The 15,918-nt window shown below is 49.9% G+C and overlaps 33 non-coding genes across 33 annotated transcripts; 20 read left to right on the top strand and 13 right to left on the bottom strand.

The window, feature by feature from the left end:
* The first annotated feature begins 32 nt into the window (after nucleotides 1-32).
* On the top strand, nucleotides 33-104 carry Trnad-guc (transfer RNA aspartic acid (anticodon GUC)). Its single transcript has one exon. It is a non-coding gene; the product is annotated as a tRNA-Asp (tRNA).
* Nucleotides 105-338: 234 nt separating this feature from the next.
* Trnam-cau (transfer RNA methionine (anticodon CAU)) lies at nucleotides 339-410 on the bottom strand. The gene has a single exon. It is a non-coding gene; the product is annotated as a tRNA-Met (tRNA).
* A 287-nt stretch (nucleotides 411-697) lies between these two features.
* Nucleotides 698-770, bottom strand: Trnar-acg (transfer RNA arginine (anticodon ACG)). The gene has a single exon. It is a non-coding gene; the product is annotated as a tRNA-Arg (tRNA).
* Nucleotides 771-1,148: 378 nt separating this feature from the next.
* Trnai-uau (transfer RNA isoleucine (anticodon UAU)) lies at nucleotides 1,149-1,240 on the top strand. Its single transcript is given in 2 exon segments — nucleotides 1,149-1,186; nucleotides 1,205-1,240. It is a non-coding gene; the product is annotated as a tRNA-Ile (tRNA).
* A 107-nt stretch (nucleotides 1,241-1,347) lies between these two features.
* Nucleotides 1,348-1,419, top strand: Trnad-guc (transfer RNA aspartic acid (anticodon GUC)). The gene has a single exon. It is a non-coding gene; the product is annotated as a tRNA-Asp (tRNA).
* A 107-nt stretch (nucleotides 1,420-1,526) lies between these two features.
* Trnad-guc (transfer RNA aspartic acid (anticodon GUC)) lies at nucleotides 1,527-1,598 on the top strand. The gene has a single exon. It is a non-coding gene; the product is annotated as a tRNA-Asp (tRNA).
* Nucleotides 1,599-1,832: 234 nt separating this feature from the next.
* Trnam-cau (transfer RNA methionine (anticodon CAU)) lies at nucleotides 1,833-1,904 on the bottom strand. The gene has a single exon. It is a non-coding gene; the product is annotated as a tRNA-Met (tRNA).
* A 287-nt stretch (nucleotides 1,905-2,191) lies between these two features.
* Trnar-acg (transfer RNA arginine (anticodon ACG)) lies at nucleotides 2,192-2,264 on the bottom strand. The gene has a single exon. It is a non-coding gene; the product is annotated as a tRNA-Arg (tRNA).
* Nucleotides 2,265-2,642: 378 nt separating this feature from the next.
* On the top strand, nucleotides 2,643-2,734 carry Trnai-uau (transfer RNA isoleucine (anticodon UAU)). Its single transcript is given in 2 exon segments — nucleotides 2,643-2,680; nucleotides 2,699-2,734. It is a non-coding gene; the product is annotated as a tRNA-Ile (tRNA).
* Nucleotides 2,735-2,841: 107 nt separating this feature from the next.
* Trnad-guc (transfer RNA aspartic acid (anticodon GUC)) lies at nucleotides 2,842-2,913 on the top strand. Its single transcript has one exon. It is a non-coding gene; the product is annotated as a tRNA-Asp (tRNA).
* Nucleotides 2,914-3,020: 107 nt separating this feature from the next.
* Nucleotides 3,021-3,092, top strand: Trnad-guc (transfer RNA aspartic acid (anticodon GUC)). Its single transcript has one exon. It is a non-coding gene; the product is annotated as a tRNA-Asp (tRNA).
* Nucleotides 3,093-3,326: 234 nt separating this feature from the next.
* Trnam-cau (transfer RNA methionine (anticodon CAU)) lies at nucleotides 3,327-3,398 on the bottom strand. The gene has a single exon. It is a non-coding gene; the product is annotated as a tRNA-Met (tRNA).
* A 287-nt stretch (nucleotides 3,399-3,685) lies between these two features.
* On the bottom strand, nucleotides 3,686-3,758 carry Trnar-acg (transfer RNA arginine (anticodon ACG)). The gene has a single exon. It is a non-coding gene; the product is annotated as a tRNA-Arg (tRNA).
* A 378-nt stretch (nucleotides 3,759-4,136) lies between these two features.
* On the top strand, nucleotides 4,137-4,228 carry Trnai-uau (transfer RNA isoleucine (anticodon UAU)). The gene is given in 2 exon segments: nucleotides 4,137-4,174; nucleotides 4,193-4,228. It is a non-coding gene; the product is annotated as a tRNA-Ile (tRNA).
* Nucleotides 4,229-4,335: 107 nt separating this feature from the next.
* Trnad-guc (transfer RNA aspartic acid (anticodon GUC)) lies at nucleotides 4,336-4,407 on the top strand. Its single transcript has one exon. It is a non-coding gene; the product is annotated as a tRNA-Asp (tRNA).
* Nucleotides 4,408-4,514: 107 nt separating this feature from the next.
* Nucleotides 4,515-4,586, top strand: Trnad-guc (transfer RNA aspartic acid (anticodon GUC)). The gene has a single exon. It is a non-coding gene; the product is annotated as a tRNA-Asp (tRNA).
* A 234-nt stretch (nucleotides 4,587-4,820) lies between these two features.
* Trnam-cau (transfer RNA methionine (anticodon CAU)) lies at nucleotides 4,821-4,892 on the bottom strand. The gene has a single exon. It is a non-coding gene; the product is annotated as a tRNA-Met (tRNA).
* Nucleotides 4,893-5,179: 287 nt separating this feature from the next.
* Nucleotides 5,180-5,252, bottom strand: Trnar-acg (transfer RNA arginine (anticodon ACG)). Its single transcript has one exon. It is a non-coding gene; the product is annotated as a tRNA-Arg (tRNA).
* Nucleotides 5,253-11,364: 6,112 nt separating this feature from the next.
* Nucleotides 11,365-11,436, top strand: Trnad-guc (transfer RNA aspartic acid (anticodon GUC)). Its single transcript has one exon. It is a non-coding gene; the product is annotated as a tRNA-Asp (tRNA).
* A 107-nt stretch (nucleotides 11,437-11,543) lies between these two features.
* On the top strand, nucleotides 11,544-11,615 carry Trnad-guc (transfer RNA aspartic acid (anticodon GUC)). The gene has a single exon. It is a non-coding gene; the product is annotated as a tRNA-Asp (tRNA).
* Nucleotides 11,616-11,849: 234 nt separating this feature from the next.
* On the bottom strand, nucleotides 11,850-11,921 carry Trnam-cau (transfer RNA methionine (anticodon CAU)). Its single transcript has one exon. It is a non-coding gene; the product is annotated as a tRNA-Met (tRNA).
* Nucleotides 11,922-12,208: 287 nt separating this feature from the next.
* Trnar-acg (transfer RNA arginine (anticodon ACG)) lies at nucleotides 12,209-12,281 on the bottom strand. The gene has a single exon. It is a non-coding gene; the product is annotated as a tRNA-Arg (tRNA).
* Nucleotides 12,282-12,659: 378 nt separating this feature from the next.
* Nucleotides 12,660-12,751, top strand: Trnai-uau (transfer RNA isoleucine (anticodon UAU)). Its single transcript is given in 2 exon segments — nucleotides 12,660-12,697; nucleotides 12,716-12,751. It is a non-coding gene; the product is annotated as a tRNA-Ile (tRNA).
* Nucleotides 12,752-12,858: 107 nt separating this feature from the next.
* Trnad-guc (transfer RNA aspartic acid (anticodon GUC)) lies at nucleotides 12,859-12,930 on the top strand. The gene has a single exon. It is a non-coding gene; the product is annotated as a tRNA-Asp (tRNA).
* Nucleotides 12,931-13,037: 107 nt separating this feature from the next.
* On the top strand, nucleotides 13,038-13,109 carry Trnad-guc (transfer RNA aspartic acid (anticodon GUC)). The gene has a single exon. It is a non-coding gene; the product is annotated as a tRNA-Asp (tRNA).
* A 593-nt stretch (nucleotides 13,110-13,702) lies between these two features.
* On the bottom strand, nucleotides 13,703-13,775 carry Trnar-acg (transfer RNA arginine (anticodon ACG)). The gene has a single exon. It is a non-coding gene; the product is annotated as a tRNA-Arg (tRNA).
* Nucleotides 13,776-14,153: 378 nt separating this feature from the next.
* Nucleotides 14,154-14,245, top strand: Trnai-uau (transfer RNA isoleucine (anticodon UAU)). Its single transcript is given in 2 exon segments — nucleotides 14,154-14,191; nucleotides 14,210-14,245. It is a non-coding gene; the product is annotated as a tRNA-Ile (tRNA).
* A 107-nt stretch (nucleotides 14,246-14,352) lies between these two features.
* On the top strand, nucleotides 14,353-14,424 carry Trnad-guc (transfer RNA aspartic acid (anticodon GUC)). Its single transcript has one exon. It is a non-coding gene; the product is annotated as a tRNA-Asp (tRNA).
* A 107-nt stretch (nucleotides 14,425-14,531) lies between these two features.
* On the top strand, nucleotides 14,532-14,603 carry Trnad-guc (transfer RNA aspartic acid (anticodon GUC)). Its single transcript has one exon. It is a non-coding gene; the product is annotated as a tRNA-Asp (tRNA).
* Nucleotides 14,604-14,837: 234 nt separating this feature from the next.
* Trnam-cau (transfer RNA methionine (anticodon CAU)) lies at nucleotides 14,838-14,909 on the bottom strand. The gene has a single exon. It is a non-coding gene; the product is annotated as a tRNA-Met (tRNA).
* A 287-nt stretch (nucleotides 14,910-15,196) lies between these two features.
* Nucleotides 15,197-15,269, bottom strand: Trnar-acg (transfer RNA arginine (anticodon ACG)). The gene has a single exon. It is a non-coding gene; the product is annotated as a tRNA-Arg (tRNA).
* Nucleotides 15,270-15,647: 378 nt separating this feature from the next.
* Nucleotides 15,648-15,739, top strand: Trnai-uau (transfer RNA isoleucine (anticodon UAU)). The gene is given in 2 exon segments: nucleotides 15,648-15,685; nucleotides 15,704-15,739. It is a non-coding gene; the product is annotated as a tRNA-Ile (tRNA).
* A 107-nt stretch (nucleotides 15,740-15,846) lies between these two features.
* Nucleotides 15,847-15,918, top strand: Trnad-guc (transfer RNA aspartic acid (anticodon GUC)). Its single transcript has one exon. It is a non-coding gene; the product is annotated as a tRNA-Asp (tRNA).

Below are 15,918 nucleotides of genomic sequence, written 5' to 3'. Positions count from 1 at the left end.
TGTCTCCCACACAGACAGCTGCCTGCATCCCGTCCTCGGTAGTATAGTGGTTAGTATCCCCGCCTGTCACGCGGGAGACCGGGGTTCGATTCCCCGCCGGGGAGACGCGATTTTTATCTCACAAACCTGCTCGAGTGTTGCGCGTGTGGGGCGGAAGAGCATTAACTTTGCCATTGACTTGCTGCAAAATCTTAAAAAATGATGCATCATAGGAAGTAGTTCTCGCATTCTTCACACTTCAGAATTACGGGGTTTGCTTTTGAGGCTGAATCAATGCCCCCAGCCGACTCTCTAGGCGTAATAATCGTGCTCGACACAATCAGGAAAAGAAATAATTTTAGCAGAGCGTGGTTTCGATCCACGGACCTCTGGGTTATGGGCCCAGCACGCTTCCACTGCGCCACTCTGCTGTGTGGGTGTATACTGGCTCTTCGTCACATCACTTGGGACACTTGGGCAGTGTTGTCTGCGTCGCTTTCACGCGCCTACATTTGATTGCGTAACATCTCCTACAGCTCTCAGCTTGACTTGTCTCGACTTTGCTCGACTGACGCTACGCTGACGCTTGCACGCAGCGATATTTACCACGATCGCCTCGACATGCAGCTGCGAGATGCACAGGAGTAACAAAGCACTGCACGATGCGGCGACATACGAAATCCACTGCCCAGCTACGCGTTGGCAACTAACAAAATGCCGACCCTGCCAGGATTCGAACCTGGAATCTTCTGATCCGTAGTCAGACGCGTTATCCGTTGCGCCACAGGGCCAGTGGCAGCATTTCTCGCTACGAGACAAGTGCAATTCGCTAAGAAACGTGTTCTCCAGGGCTCATCAAGCTCCCAAGGAAGGCACCACTCGTCCAGCTGCGTGGTCGCGGTGCGCCTGCAGAGCTTGGAGCTTGCCACACATCTGCGCTCGCTGTTCGACAGGTAGCACGAGGCAAGGCGCGCGTTTTTCTGCATTTTTTCGATGACGAGAGGCGGTTGATGTGCATGTAAGCGTAGCATATCAAACACGAATAGCACGAAGCATTCGTACTTAGGTGCCAAAGTCGCAGTATGGCCGCAGGTGGCGATCATATGTTTTTGTAGCCACCACTGGTTTGCAGCAAAGCGAATATGGCTAACTGAGAGCGTTTCGCTGTAGCCCCAGTGGCGCAATTGGTTAGCGCACGGTACTTATAAGGCAGTAGCCGTGAGCAATGCCGGGGTTGTGAGTTCGAGCCTCACCTGGGGCATACTTTTATTTCGTAGCAGCTGTCTCTGACAGCATCGGGAGGCTACATTTCAGATGTATCAGCTATGTCAGCAAGATTAATGTGCATTATAGGCGCTAGTTGCGTCTTCCTCGGTAGTATAGTGGTTAGTATCCCCGCCTGTCACGCGGGAGACCGGGGTTCGATTCCCCGCCGGGGAGGCACACTAGATTTTTAATTATTGCACTATCAGTCGCCGAACTTAGTGTAGACCGTTTACAGCTACTTGCAACAAGTGTCTCCCACACAGACAGCTGCCTGCATCCCGTCCTCGGTAGTATAGTGGTTAGTATCCCCGCCTGTCACGCGGGAGACCGGGGTTCGATTCCCCGCCGGGGAGACGCGATTTTTATCTCACAAACCTGCTCGAGTGTTGCGCGTGTGGGGCGGAAGAGCATTAACTTTGCCATTGACTTGCTGCAAAATCTTAAAAAATGATGCATCATAGGAAGTAGTTCTCGCATTCTTCACACTTCAGAATTACGGGGTTTGCTTTTGAGGCTGAATCAATGCCCCCAGCCGACTCTCTAGGCGTAATAATCGTGCTCGACACAATCAGGAAAAGAAATAATTTTAGCAGAGCGTGGTTTCGATCCACGGACCTCTGGGTTATGGGCCCAGCACGCTTCCACTGCGCCACTCTGCTGTGTGGGTGTATACTGGCTCTTCGTCACATCACTTGGGACACTTGGGCAGTGTTGTCTGCGTCGCTTTCACACGCCTACATTTGATTGCGTAACATCTCCTACAGCTCTCAGCTTGACTTGTCTCGACTTTGCTCGACTGACGCTACGCTGACGCTTGCACGCAGCGATATTTACCACGATCGCCTCGACATGCAGCTGCGAGATGCACAGGAGTAACAAAGCACTGCACGATGCGGCGACATACGAAATCCACTGCCCAGCTACGCGTTGGCAACTAACTAAATGCCGACCCTGCCAGGATTCGAACCTGGAATCTTCTGATCCGTAGTCAGACGCGTTATCCGTTGCGCCACAGGGCCAGTGGCAGCATTTCTCGCTACGAGACAAGTGCAATTCGCTAAGAAACGTGTTCTCCAGGGCTCATCAAGCTCCCAAGGAAGGCACCACTCGTCCAGCTGCGTGGTCGCGGTGCGCCTGCAGAGCTTGGAGCTTGCCACACATCTGCGCTCGCTGTTCGACAGGTAGCACGAGGCAAGGCGCGCGTTTTTCTGCATTTTTTCGATGACGAGAGGCGGTTGATGTGCATGTAAGCGTAGCATATCAAACACGAATAGCACGAAGCATTCGTACTTAGGTGCCAAAGTCGCAGTATGGCCGCAGGTGGCGATCATATGTTTTTGTAGCCACCACTGGTTTGCAGCAAAGCGAATATGGCTAACTGAGAGCGTTTCGCTGTAGCCCCAGTGGCGCAATTGGTTAGCGCACGGTACTTATAAGGCAGTAGCCGTGAGCAATGCCGGGGTTGTGAGTTCGAGCCTCACCTGGGGCATACTTTTATTTCGTAGCAGCTGTCTCTGACAGCATCGGGAGGCTACATTTCAGATGTATCAGCTATGTCAGCAAGATTAATGTGCATTATAGGCGCTAGTTGCGTCTTCCTCGGTAGTATAGTGGTTAGTATCCCCGCCTGTCACGCGGGAGACCGGGGTTCGATTCCCCGCCGGGGAGGCACACTAGATTTTTAATTATTGCACTATCAGTCGCCGAACTTAGTGTAGACCGTTTACAGCTACTTGCAACAAGTGTCTCCCACACAGACAGCTGCCTGCATCCCGTCCTCGGTAGTATAGTGGTTAGTATCCCCGCCTGTCACGCGGGAGACCGGGGTTCGATTCCCCGCCGGGGAGACGCGATTTTTATCTCACAAACCTGCTCGAGTGTTGCGCGTGTGGGGCGGAAGAGCATTAACTTTGCCATTGACTTGCTGCAAAATCTTAAAAAATGATGCATCATAGGAAGTAGTTCTCGCATTCTTCACACTTCAGAATTACGGGGTTTGCTTTTGAGGCTGAATCAATGCCCCCAGCCGACTCTCTAGGCGTAATAATCGTGCTCGACACAATCAGGAAAAGAAATAATTTTAGCAGAGCGTGGTTTCGATCCACGGACCTCTGGGTTATGGGCCCAGCACGCTTCCACTGCGCCACTCTGCTGTGTGGGTGTATACTGGCTCTTCGTCACATCACTTGGGACACTTGGGCAGTGTTGTCTGCGTCGCTTTCACACGCCTACATTTGATTGCGTAACATCTCCTACAGCTCTCAGCTTGACTTGTCTCGACTTTGCTCGACTGACGCTACGCTGACGCTTGCACGCAGCGATATTTACCACGATCGCCTCGACATGCAGCTGCGAGATGCACAGGAGTAACAAAGCACTGCACGATGCGGCGACATACGAAATCCACTGCCCAGCTACGCGTTGGCAACTAACTAAATGCCGACCCTGCCAGGATTCGAACCTGGAATCTTCTGATCCGTAGTCAGACGCGTTATCCGTTGCGCCACAGGGCCAGTGGCAGCATTTCTCGCTACGAGACAAGTGCAATTCGCTAAGAAACGTGTTCTCCAGGGCTCATCAAGCTCCCAAGGAAGGCACCACTCGTCCAGCTGCGTGGTCGCGGTGCGCCTGCAGAGCTTGGAGCTTGCCACACATCTGCGCTCGCTGTTCGACAGGTAGCACGAGGCAAGGCGCGCGTTTTTCTGCATTTTTTCGATGACGAGAGGCGGTTGATGTGCATGTAAGCGTAGCATATCAAACACGAATAGCACGAAGCATTCGTACTTAGGTGCCAAAGTCGCAGTATGGCCGCAGGTGGCGATCATATGTTTTTGTAGCCACCACTGGTTTGCAGCAAAGCGAATATGGCTAACTGAGAGCGTTTCGCTGTAGCCCCAGTGGCGCAATTGGTTAGCGCACGGTACTTATAAGGCAGTAGCCGTGAGCAATGCCGGGGTTGTGAGTTCGAGCCTCACCTGGGGCATACTTTTATTTCGTAGCAGCTGTCTCTGACAGCATCGGGAGGCTACATTTCAGATGTATCAGCTATGTCAGCAAGATTAATGTGCATTATAGGCGCTAGTTGCGTCTTCCTCGGTAGTATAGTGGTTAGTATCCCCGCCTGTCACGCGGGAGACCGGGGTTCGATTCCCCGCCGGGGAGGCACACTAGATTTTTAATTATTGCACTATCAGTCGCCGAACTTAGTGTAGACCGTTTACAGCTACTTGCAACAAGTGTCTCCCACACAGACAGCTGCCTGCATCCCGTCCTCGGTAGTATAGTGGTTAGTATCCCCGCCTGTCACGCGGGAGACCGGGGTTCGATTCCCCGCCGGGGAGACGCGATTTTTATCTCACAAACCTGCTCGAGTGTTGCGCGTGTGGGGCGGAAGAGCATTAACTTTGCCATTGACTTGCTGCAAAATCTTAAAAAATGATGCATCATAGGAAGTAGTTCTCGCATTCTTCACACTTCAGAATTACGGGGTTTGCTTTTGAGGCTGAATCAATGCCCCCAGCCGACTCTCTAGGCGTAATAATCGTGCTCGACACAATCAGGAAAAGAAATAATTTTAGCAGAGCGTGGTTTCGATCCACGGACCTCTGGGTTATGGGCCCAGCACGCTTCCACTGCGCCACTCTGCTGTGTGGGTGTATACTGGCTCTTCGTCACATCACTTGGGACACTTGGGCAGTGTTGTCTGCGTCGCTTTCACACGCCTACATTTGATTGCGTAACATCTCCTACAGCTCTCAGCTTGACTTGTCTCGACTTTGCTCGACTGACGCTACGCTGACGCTTGCACGCAGCGATATTTACCACGATCGCCTCGACATGCAGCTGCGAGATGCACAGGAGTAACAAAGCACTGCACGATGCGGCGACATACGAAATCCACTGCCCAGCTACGCGTTGGCAACTAACTAAATGCCGACCCTGCCAGGATTCGAACCTGGAATCTTCTGATCCGTAGTCAGACGCGTTATCCGTTGCGCCACAGGGCCAGTGGCAGCATTTCTCGCTACGAGACAAGTGCAATTCGCTAAGAAACGTGTTCTCCAGGGCTCATCAAGCTCCCAAGGAAGGCACCACTCGTCCAGCTGCGTGGTCGCGGTGCGCCTGCAGAGCTTGGAGCTTGCCACACATCTGCGCTCGCTGTTCGACAGGTAGCACGAGGCAAGGCGCGCGTTTTTCTGCATTTTTTCGATGACGAGAGGCGGTTGATGTGCATGTAAGCGTAGCATATCAAACACGAATAGCACGAAGCATTCGTACTTAGGTGCCAAAGTCGCAGTATGGCCGCAGGTGGCGATCATATGTTTTTGTAGCCACCACTGGTTTGCAGCAAAGCGAATATGGCTAACTGAGAGCGTTTCGCTGTAGCCCCAGTGGCAGTCAGCCGGCGGACGCGGTCGAGGTCGGACGTGCTGTGCTGCGCGCCGCGCCGTCGTTGTTTTCGTGTGGTGAGTCACTGCGCTTGCTTCAGTGTCTACCAGTGTTTTGGTGTAATCTGGAAATGAACTCGATTTCGTGATGTCTCAACCGAGTAGGAAAGACACATTGAAGTTTACGTTCGACAGAAACTTTGTCCGACCTAAATCTTTTGAAGTTGAGCAATGGTTAGAAGATGAAGTAAAGATAGGACTTGAGGATATAATCGGGATACATCTTTCGATTGTCAATAGCACCGTTTTCGTTAAATTAGCTCGATCAGACATGTGTGAGAAAATAGTTGAATCTTGTGGTGGTATCCTCAAATTTAAACATAGCGATGGCAATGTGGGTGAAGTTGTTGTTTCGCATGCCGGCCTAGGAATACGGACTGTTCGACTCTTTGAACTTCCATTTGAAATAACCAGTGAACAGATCAACGCAGTGCTCTGTCCCTACGGTAAAATCATCAGCAATATTGCGGAACGTTGGTCTAGTGCACATAAATTCCCGGTTCTTAATGGGGTGCGGCAATTGAAAATCGAGCTGCAGAAGCACATCCCGTCTTATGTTAACATATGCGGGTATCGTGCGATAGTAATGTACGATGATCAGCCTCGAACGTGTGCCGCATGCAACTCGACAGGTCACGTGCGTGCCGAATGCATGCAGAGGCGAGTGGCGCAGCTGCCTGCCGGCGAGGCAGCCAGGCCCCCCGCGATGACAACATTGCCTGTGACGTACGTCGCCGTGGCGCGTGGGCTTTCAGCTACATCCACGGTCACCGAAATCAGTGAAAATACTGTTGTGCCTGCGCCAGTGACGCAAATGGGGACTGTTGCAACGCCGGAAGAGACCCCACCTAAACCCATAGAAGTATCGCCGTCCGTAGTAGTCACAGAAGAACAGGCATCCGACATGCAAACGGCTGCGTCCCAATCGGCCGCTGCTACTCCACGGGGGGAATCTCCAGCAGGTTCCGATCAAGGCCCACACAATCGTACGTCTCCCAGAAAAACTAAAAAACGGAGAGTTGCCCGCCAGGGTGCAGAACAGATTGCACCGGTTCTGCGCGAAAAGGCTAAACAGATAGGTGAACAACTCAGTGACAAAGCATCTGATAGCACAAACCATGATCATCCCTCAGCCAGTTTACCATCAGTCCTTGACAATGTCTCAGATGCTCTCCCTCTGACCCCCGAACAGTCAGCTCAACTCCGAACCGACTGTGATGTCCGCATGGTCAAACTCTATCCTGCACCAGAGTCGGTAACGACCTCGACACAACCGCCGCCAACTAGTTGGGCGGACGATACAGAATCCACTGCCGAAGTAGACAGTATGGATACTTCCGACACGGTGACAGCCGTCACTTCAGTCACCAACGTCGACGATGTTACCGAGAAAGATAACGCCTCGACAGAAACTGCCGCGCAAAAAGAACGCACGACTGATCCCTTTTCAACCGGAGACTATTTTTAACTCTGCCTTTAAAGTGACTGTCAATACATGTTGTTGTTATCTGGAATTGCTTCCAAAGTGCTTCTACGACGTGACTTGTTTTTTCCAGCGTTATTTCTGTTTGATATCGGACTGATTTTAGGTATTGCTCCTGTTTAGTCCACCACTATTCCGCCACAGGCCTATCGACTTGCTACTCTCAATATTAATAAGATCCGTTGCGCTCTTAAACTGCAACACTTAAAGGACTTTTTATATGCAGCTGATGTAGACATTTTATTTGTACAAGAAGTAACAGAGATCAGACTTGATTGCATACCAGGTTATAATGTGATCACTAATCCTGGGGCCGGTTGCGAATTAGGTACAGCTTTTATTGTGAAGGAAGGTATCATTATTACCGACGTCACAAAACTGCCGAACAGTAGGGGCATTGCGGGCACTTTTTATAACAACAGACTAATTAATGTCTATGCCCCATCCGGTTCCAGTAATAGACGTCAAAGAGCAGAATTTTTTAAAGAAGAAATAGTTCCTCTCTTTGGCGTCCGCCACACCAATGTCATCTTCGGAGGCGACTTTAACTGTGTCATCAGTGCAAAGGACCAGACTCCCAATCTTAACACATCACTTGAACTGGAACGAATTGTACGAGACTTGCGCTTAGTTGATTCTTGGGAGCTCAAGCATGGGGCAGCACCTGGGTTTACCCATATCACGACCCATTCGGCAAGCCGTCTTGATCGAATTTATGTCACACCCACTTTGAGGAATAACATTCTGCAGTCAGAAGTATGGCCAGTGGCTTTCTCAGACCATGCTGCATACATCTGTACTATAAGTCTAGACCGACAACGGACGTGTCGATACAGGGGCCTGTGGAAATTAAATGTTTCACATCTACAAGACTCGGCGTGTCAAGAAGCCTTCCTCAATACCTGGCGAGAATGTGAGCAACGATTTGCCTCTTATAATTCGGCCATTGATTGGTGGCTGAGGTGCGCCAAACCTAAAATTAGGTGGTGTTTCATGAACTACGCACGGGAAAAGAGCTTTTGGCTTCAAAGGACGATCAATTTCTATTTTCATTGTCTGCGGGAACTGTATATGCTCGGTACTTCGGCTGTCGAGAATTGTCAACGAATTAAGAAAATCCAGGCCAAAATCCTAACCCTAAGGAGGACGCAGCTAGAAGGCTACAAAGTCAGGTCGCGGGTCCAGACAACTGTACACCAAGAACTCACCTCAGTCTACCATATGATCCAAGAAAGTAAGAAAGGGTCCCGTAAAATACTGACGGAGTTAATTGCTGAGGATGGCGCAACGCTGACTACGCACAACGAGATTAAAGCGGCGGTGCTAAACTACTTCACCACCTTGATGTCAAATAAAGAAGTTAACGTGCAAGCGCAGGATGCTCTTTTGAATAATTTGCGCAACAGAGTCAGTCTCGTGGACGCGGAAAAGCTATTAGACGTGGCGACCGAAGAAGACGTGGAATATGTACTCTGGAAAAGTGCTAAGAATAAATCCCCCGGACCTGACGGAATTCCCGCCGAATTCTATCAAAAATTCTGGAACACCATAAGGGCGAAGATCACTTGCATCTGTAACGAACTTCTAGACCACAACAACGTGATCCCCACCAGCTTCTGTGAAGGCATAATCGTTCTAATTAAAAAAACCTCAGGCAGTGCAAACGTAAAAAATCTAAGACCGATAACGCTGCTCAACAGCGACTATAAAATCTTTGCGAGACTTTTGGCCCAAAGGCTTAAATCTACAATGACCAGTATCATTGGCCCTTACCAGACCAGCGTGGGCAAGGATCGGAAAATTCGACAGACTCTGTGCGACTACCGTGATTTAATCTCTATTGCGGAAGTCTGTAAGCTGAAATGTGCCATCATATCTTTGGACTTCGACAAAGCCTTTGACAGGGTAAACCACCAGTATCTCTTTCGTACCATGTATGCGATGGGTTTTCCACCTGGGTTCGTCGCAATTATAAAACAGATGGTAGCGACTAATTTATCCAGAGTCATCATCAATGGCCAGCCTACCCGAGCAATCGAGATAGCCAGTTCCGTCAGGCAGGGCTGCCCAATGTCCATGGCGCTTTTTGCGATTGCCATTGAGCCTTTGTTAGCTACCCTGACGCAAAGTTTACAGGGCATCGTCATACATGGATCCCGAGTAGTGTGCAAGGCGTATGCAGACGATGTCGGTTTCCTTGTACTAAATAGAACTGAAGTGGAGACCGCACTACAGCTAGTCAGGCAATATGAGCAAGCGTCAGGTGCACAACTAAACTGGACAAAGTCCGGAATATTCAATATTGGCCGCGGCCTAGGATCGCACCCTCACAGACAACTACGTCAGCTGAAGATATTCAAGTGCCTTGGAATTGATTTTCAGAGTAATATTCGGCACACCATTGCAACCAACTATCGAAAGCTTCTACGGACTATTCGTGCCAGCATACGGGAACACAGTGTACGGAAACTAAATGAAATTCAGAAAGTAACGGTCGCAAATGTCTACCTCACCTCAAAACTCAATTATATCGCTCAAGTTTTACCAATGTCTGCACTCACTGCAAAACGAATCATGTCAGCATTAGGACAGTTTGTCAGCCGTCACCACATTTTTAAAGTTCAGTTTGACACCTTAACGCTTGCCACAGAAAATGGTGGCTTAAATCTTGTCGATGTTGAAAAGAAGGCGCAAGCTTTATATATATCAACAACTTTCCACCAATGGAAACACTCAGCTGATAGTCTCGCTGCTCACCTGCTTACTGAGATAGCTCCGGCCGACCTCAGTCCACCTATCACGGTGCAACATATTCCAAACGGACTTTACCACTTAAAATGGTTTTTACTGGAGTACAGTTATGTACACACAAGGATCCCCGAACAAGAAATGAAGACAGTGAAACACGTGTACCAGGAACTCATGAAAGATAAGAAGAAAAATAACATTGAGGAAAAATACAACTTTTACGACTGGAAGGTAATCTGGGAGAACATCCATTGTCCGTATTTGCCGTCTACACTGAAAGCCACTTGGTATTTCGCAGTTAACAGAAAATTGGCAACTAACTCCAAACTACATAACATACACCTCGCAGAATCACCTTTGTGCACAACGTGTAATTTAATGGATACTGATGAACACAGGTTTGTGTGCGACAACATAACAGATATATGGGAATATATCACGAACAAGTTAGCACTCATTAGTAGAACATCGCCCAGATATATAACACCTGCTGCCTTTCTGACGCCGGACGATACCCCGTACCCACGGACGAGAAGGAACGCACTAAACTGGTTAAAAGCCGCTACTGTACATTACTTATATACAAAAGAAGACAAGAGTAAAGAAGACTTCTGTGTCTATCTTACAACTCAGCACCATATGCTAATGAAAACGAAAAACTATAAGGATAACTTCGCCAACTACCTGCTCAAAACTGTAACGTAAAAAAAAAAAAAAAAAAAAAAAAAAAGAGACTACCACATCAATTGATTGAATTTCATGTTAACGAACATTCAGCAGCTACTCACTCAAGATCACACGGACCATCTATAAGGCGAATAATATGTCATGTTGACCGAACCACAAGTTACTAACACCACTGAAGTAATCAATTGGCAAGAGATCAAGCTTCATTTCGTAAGAAGAAGAAAATTCAGTTTTCTCTTTCGAGCAATATTTTAGTTCTCTTTCAATTTCGCAGAGTTCAGAACAAAGCTTTTTAATTTTAGAAGCAATGGATTTTCAATTTTCTTTTAACTTCCTTGACGTTTTCTGTTACCACAAGGCACTGGAGCCGCCATAAATTTCAGTTACTATTTCCTTAATATGGATGCTTGTATCGTAAACGAAGCATGTAATCCACATCGTTTTCATTTTCCTTAAATCAAAGGCCTTTGATGCAACACCGACGAAGGTGAATTAATGGCGAGCAGAAGGACGGGCTATAAGGGGTGGATGGAGGCCCGAAAAAAAAAAAAAAAAAAAAAGTGGCGCAATTGGTTAGCGCACGGTACTTATAAGGCAGTAGCCGTGAGCAATGCCGGGGTTGTGAGTTCGAGCCTCACCTGGGGCATACTTTTATTTCGTAGCAGCTGTCTCTGACAGCATCGGGAGGCTACATTTCAGATGTATCAGCTATGTCAGCAAGATTAATGTGCATTATAGGCGCTAGTTGCGTCTTCCTCGGTAGTATAGTGGTTAGTATCCCCGCCTGTCACGCGGGAGACCGGGGTTCGATTCCCCGCCGGGGAGGCACACTAGATTTTTAATTATTGCACTATCAGTCGCCGAACTTAGTGTAGACCGTTTACAGCTACTTGCAACAAGTGTCTCCCACACAGACAGCTGCCTGCATCCCGTCCTCGGTAGTATAGTGGTTAGTATCCCCGCCTGTCACGCGGGAGACCGGGGTTCGATTCCCCGCCGGGGAGACGCGATTTTTATCTCACAAACCTGCTCGAGTGTTGCGCGTGTGGGGCGGAAGAGCATTAACTTTGCCATTAACTTGCTGCAAAATCTTAAAAAATGATGCATCATAGGAAGTAGTTCTCGCATTCTTCACACTTCAGAATTACGGGGTTTGCTTTTGAGGCTGAATCAATGCCCCCAGCCGACTCTCTAGGCGTAATAATCGTGCTCGACACAATCAGGAAAAGAAATAATTTTAGCAGAGCGTGGTTTCGATCCACGGACCTCTGGGTTATGGGCCCAGCACGCTTCCACTGCGCCACTCTGCTGTGTGGGTGTATACTGGCTCTTCGTCACATCACTTGGGACACTTGGGCAGTGTTGTCTGCGTCGCTTTCACACGCCTACATTTGATTGCGTAACATCTCCTACAGCTCTCAGCTTGACTTGTCTCGACTTTGCTCGACTGACGCTACGCTGACGCTTGCACGCAGCGATATTTACCACGATCGCCTCGACATGCAGCTGCGAGATGCACAGGAGTAACAAAGCACTGCACGATGCGGCGACATACGAAATCCACTGCCCAGCTACGCGTTGGCAACTAACAAAATGCCGACCCTGCCAGGATTCGAACCTGGAATCTTCTGATCCGTAGTCAGACGCGTTATCCGTTGCGCCACAGGGCCAGTGGCAGAATTTCTCGCTACGAGACAAGTGCAATTCGCTAAGAAACGTGTTCTCCAGGGCTCATCAAGCTCCCAAGGAAGGCACCACTCGTCCAGCTGCGTGGTCGCGGTGCGCCTGCAGAGCTTGGAGCTTGCCACACATCTGCGCTCGCTGTTCGACAGGTAGCACGAGGCAAGGCGCGCATTTTTCTGCATTTTTTCGATGACGAGAGGCGGTTGATGTGCATGTAAGCGTAGCATATCAAACACGAACAGCACGAAGCATTCGTAATTAGGTGCCAAAGTCGCAGTATGGCCGCAGGTGGCGATCATATGTTTTTGTAGCCACCACTGGTTTGCAGCAAAGCGAATATGGCTAACTGAGAGCGTTTCGCTGTAGCCCCAGTGGCGCAATTGGTTAGCGCACTGTACTTATAAGGCAGTAGCCGTGAGCAATGCCGGGGTTGTGAGTTCGAGCCTCACCTGGGGCATACTTTTATTTCGTAGCAGCTGTCTCTGACAGCATCGGGAGGCTACATTTCAGATGTATCAGCTATGTCAGCAAGATTAATGTGCATTATAGGCGCTAGTTGCGTCTTCCTCGGTAGTATAGTGGTTAGTATCCCCGCCTGTCACGCGGGAGACCGGGGTTCGATTCCCCGCCGGGGAGGCACACTAGATTTTTAATTATTGCACTATCAGTCGCCGAACTTAGTGTAGACCGTTTACAGCTACTTGCAACAAGTGTCTCCCACACAGACAGCTGCCTGCATCCCGTCCTCGGTAGTATAGTGGTTAGTATCCCCGCCTGTCACGCGGGAGACCGGGGTTCGATTCCCCGCCGGGGAGACGCGATTTTTATCTCACAAACCTGCTCGAGTGTTGCGCGTGTGGGGCGGAAGAGCATTAACTTTGCCATTAACTTGCTGCAAAATCTTAAAAAATGATGCATCATAGGAAGTAGTTCTCGCATTCTTCACACTTCAGAATTACGGGGTTTGCTTTTGAGGCTGAATCAATGCCCCCAGCCGACTCTCTAGGCGTAATAATCGTGCTCGACACAATCAGGAAAAGAAATAATTTTAGCAGAGCGTGGTTTCGATCCACGGACCTCTGGGTTATGGGCCCAGCACGCTTCCACTGAGCCACTCTGCTGTGTGGGTGTATACTGGCTCTTCGTCACATCACTTGGGACACTTGGGCAGTGTTGTCTGCGTCGCTTTCACACGCCTACATTTGATTGCGTAACATCTCCTACAGCTCTCAGCTTGACTTGTCTCGACTTTGCTCGACTGACGCTACGCTGACGCTTGCACGCAGCGATATTTACCACGATCGCCTCGACATGCAGCTGCGAGATGCACAGGAGTAACAAAGCACTGCACGATGCGGCGACATACGAAATCCACTGCCCAGCTACGCGTTGGCAACTAACAAAATGCCGACCCTGCCAGGATTCGAACCTGGAATCTTCTGATCCGTAGTCAGACGCGTTATCCGTTGCGCCACAGGGCCAGTGGCAGCATTTCTCGCTACGAGACAAGTGCAATTCGCTAAGAAACGTGTTCTCCAGGGCTCATCAAGCTCCCAAGGAAGGCACCACTCGTCCAGCTGCGTGGTCGCGGTGCGCCTGCAGAGCTTGGAGCTTGCCACACATCTGCGCTCGCTGTTCGACAGGTAGCACGAGGCAAGGCGCGCGTTTTTCTGCATTTTTTCGATGACGAGAGGCGGTTGATGTGCATGTAAGCGTAGCATATCAAACACGAACAGCACGAAGCATTCGTACTTAGGTGCCAAAGTCGCAGTATGGCCGCAGGTGGCGATCATATGTTTTTGTAGCCACCACTGGTTTGCAGCAAAGCGAATATGGCTAACTGAGAGCGTTTCGCTGTAGCCCCAGTGGCGCAATTGGTTAGCGCACGGTACTTATAAGGCAGTAGCCGTGAGCAATGCCGGGGTTGTGAGTTCGAGCCTCACCTGGGGCATACTTTTATTTCGTAGCAGCTGTCTCTGACAGCATCGGGAGGCTACATTTCAGATGTATCAGCTATGTCAGCAAGATTAATGTGCATTATAGGCGCTAGTTGCGTCTTCCTCGGTAGTATAGTGGTTAGTATCCCCGCCTGTCACGCGGGAGACCGGGGTTCGATTCCCCGCCGGGGAGGCACACTAGATTTTTAATTATTGCACTATCAGTCGCCGAACTTAGTGTAGACCGTTTACAGCTACTTGCAACAAGTGTCTCCCACACAGACAGCTGCCTGCATCCCGTCCTCGGTAGTATAGTGGTTAGTATCCCCGCCTGTCACGCGGGAGACCGGGGTTCGATTCCCCGCCGGGGAGACGCGATTTTTATCTCACAAACCTGCTCGAGTGTTGCGCGTGTGGGGCGGAAGAGCATTAACTTTGCCATTGACTTGCTGCAAAATCTTAAAAAATGATGCATCATAGGAAGTAGTTCTCGCATTCTTCACACTTCAGAATTACGGGGTTTGCTTTTGAGGCTGAATCAATGCCCCCAGCCGACTCTCTAGGCGTAATAATCGTGCTCGACACAATCAGGAAAAGAAATAATTTTAGCAGAGCGTGGTTTCGATCCACGGACCTCTGGGTTATGGGCCCAGCACGCTTCCACTGCGCCACTCTGCTGTGTGGGTGTATACTGGCTCTTCGTCACATCACTTGGGACACTTGGGCAGTGTTGTCTGCGTCGCTTTCACACGCCTACATTTGATTGCGTAACATCTCCTACAGCTCTCAGCTTGACTTGTCTCGACTTTGCTCGACTGACGCTACGCTGACGCTTGCACGCAGCGATATTTACCACGATCGCCTCGACATGCAGCTGCGAGATGCACAGGAGTAACAAAGCACTGCACGATGCGGCGACATACGAAATCCACTGCCCAGCTACGCGTTGGCAACTAACAAAATGCCGACCCTGCCAGGATTCGAACCTGGAATCTTCTGATCCGTAGTCAGACGCGTTATCCGTTGCGCCACAGGGCCAGTGGCAGCATTTCTCGCTACGAGACAAGTGCAATTCGCTAAGAAACGTGTTCTCCAGGGCTCATCAAGCTCCCAAGGAAGGCACCACTCGTCCAGCTGCGTGGTCGCGGTGCGCCTGCAGAGCTTGGAGCTTGCCACACATCTGCGCTCGCTGTTCGACAGGTAGCACGAGGCAAGGCGCGCGTTTTTCTGCATTTTTTCGATGACGAGAGGCGGTTGATGTGCATGTAAGCGTAGCATATCAAACACGAACAGCACGAAGCATTCGTACTTAGGTGCCAAAGTCGCAGTATGGCCGCAGGTGGCGATCATATGTTTTTGTAGCCACCACTGGTTTGCAGCAAAGCGAATATGGCTAACTGAGAGCGTTTCGCTGTAGCCCCAGTGGCGCAATTGGTTAGCGCACGGTACTTATAAGGCAGTAGCCGTGAGCAATGCCGGGGTTGTGAGTTCGAGCCTCACCTGGGGCATACTTTTATTTCGTAGCAGCTGTCTCTGACAGCATCGGGAGGCTACATTTCAGATGTATCAGCTATGTCAGCAAGATTAATGTGCATTATAGGCGCTAGTTGCGTCTTCCTCGGTAGTATAGTGGTTAGTATCCCCGCCTGTCACGCGGGAGACCGGGGTTCGATTCCCCGCCGGGGAG

This window comes from Schistocerca nitens, chromosome 9, assembly GCF_023898315.1.
Source record: "Schistocerca nitens isolate TAMUIC-IGC-003100 chromosome 9, iqSchNite1.1, whole genome shotgun sequence".
Lineage (NCBI taxonomy): Eukaryota > Metazoa > Arthropoda > Insecta > Orthoptera > Acrididae > Schistocerca > Schistocerca nitens.
Note: the sequence above shows the minus strand (reverse complement) of the source record. Positions and strands in the feature narration are given on the sequence as shown.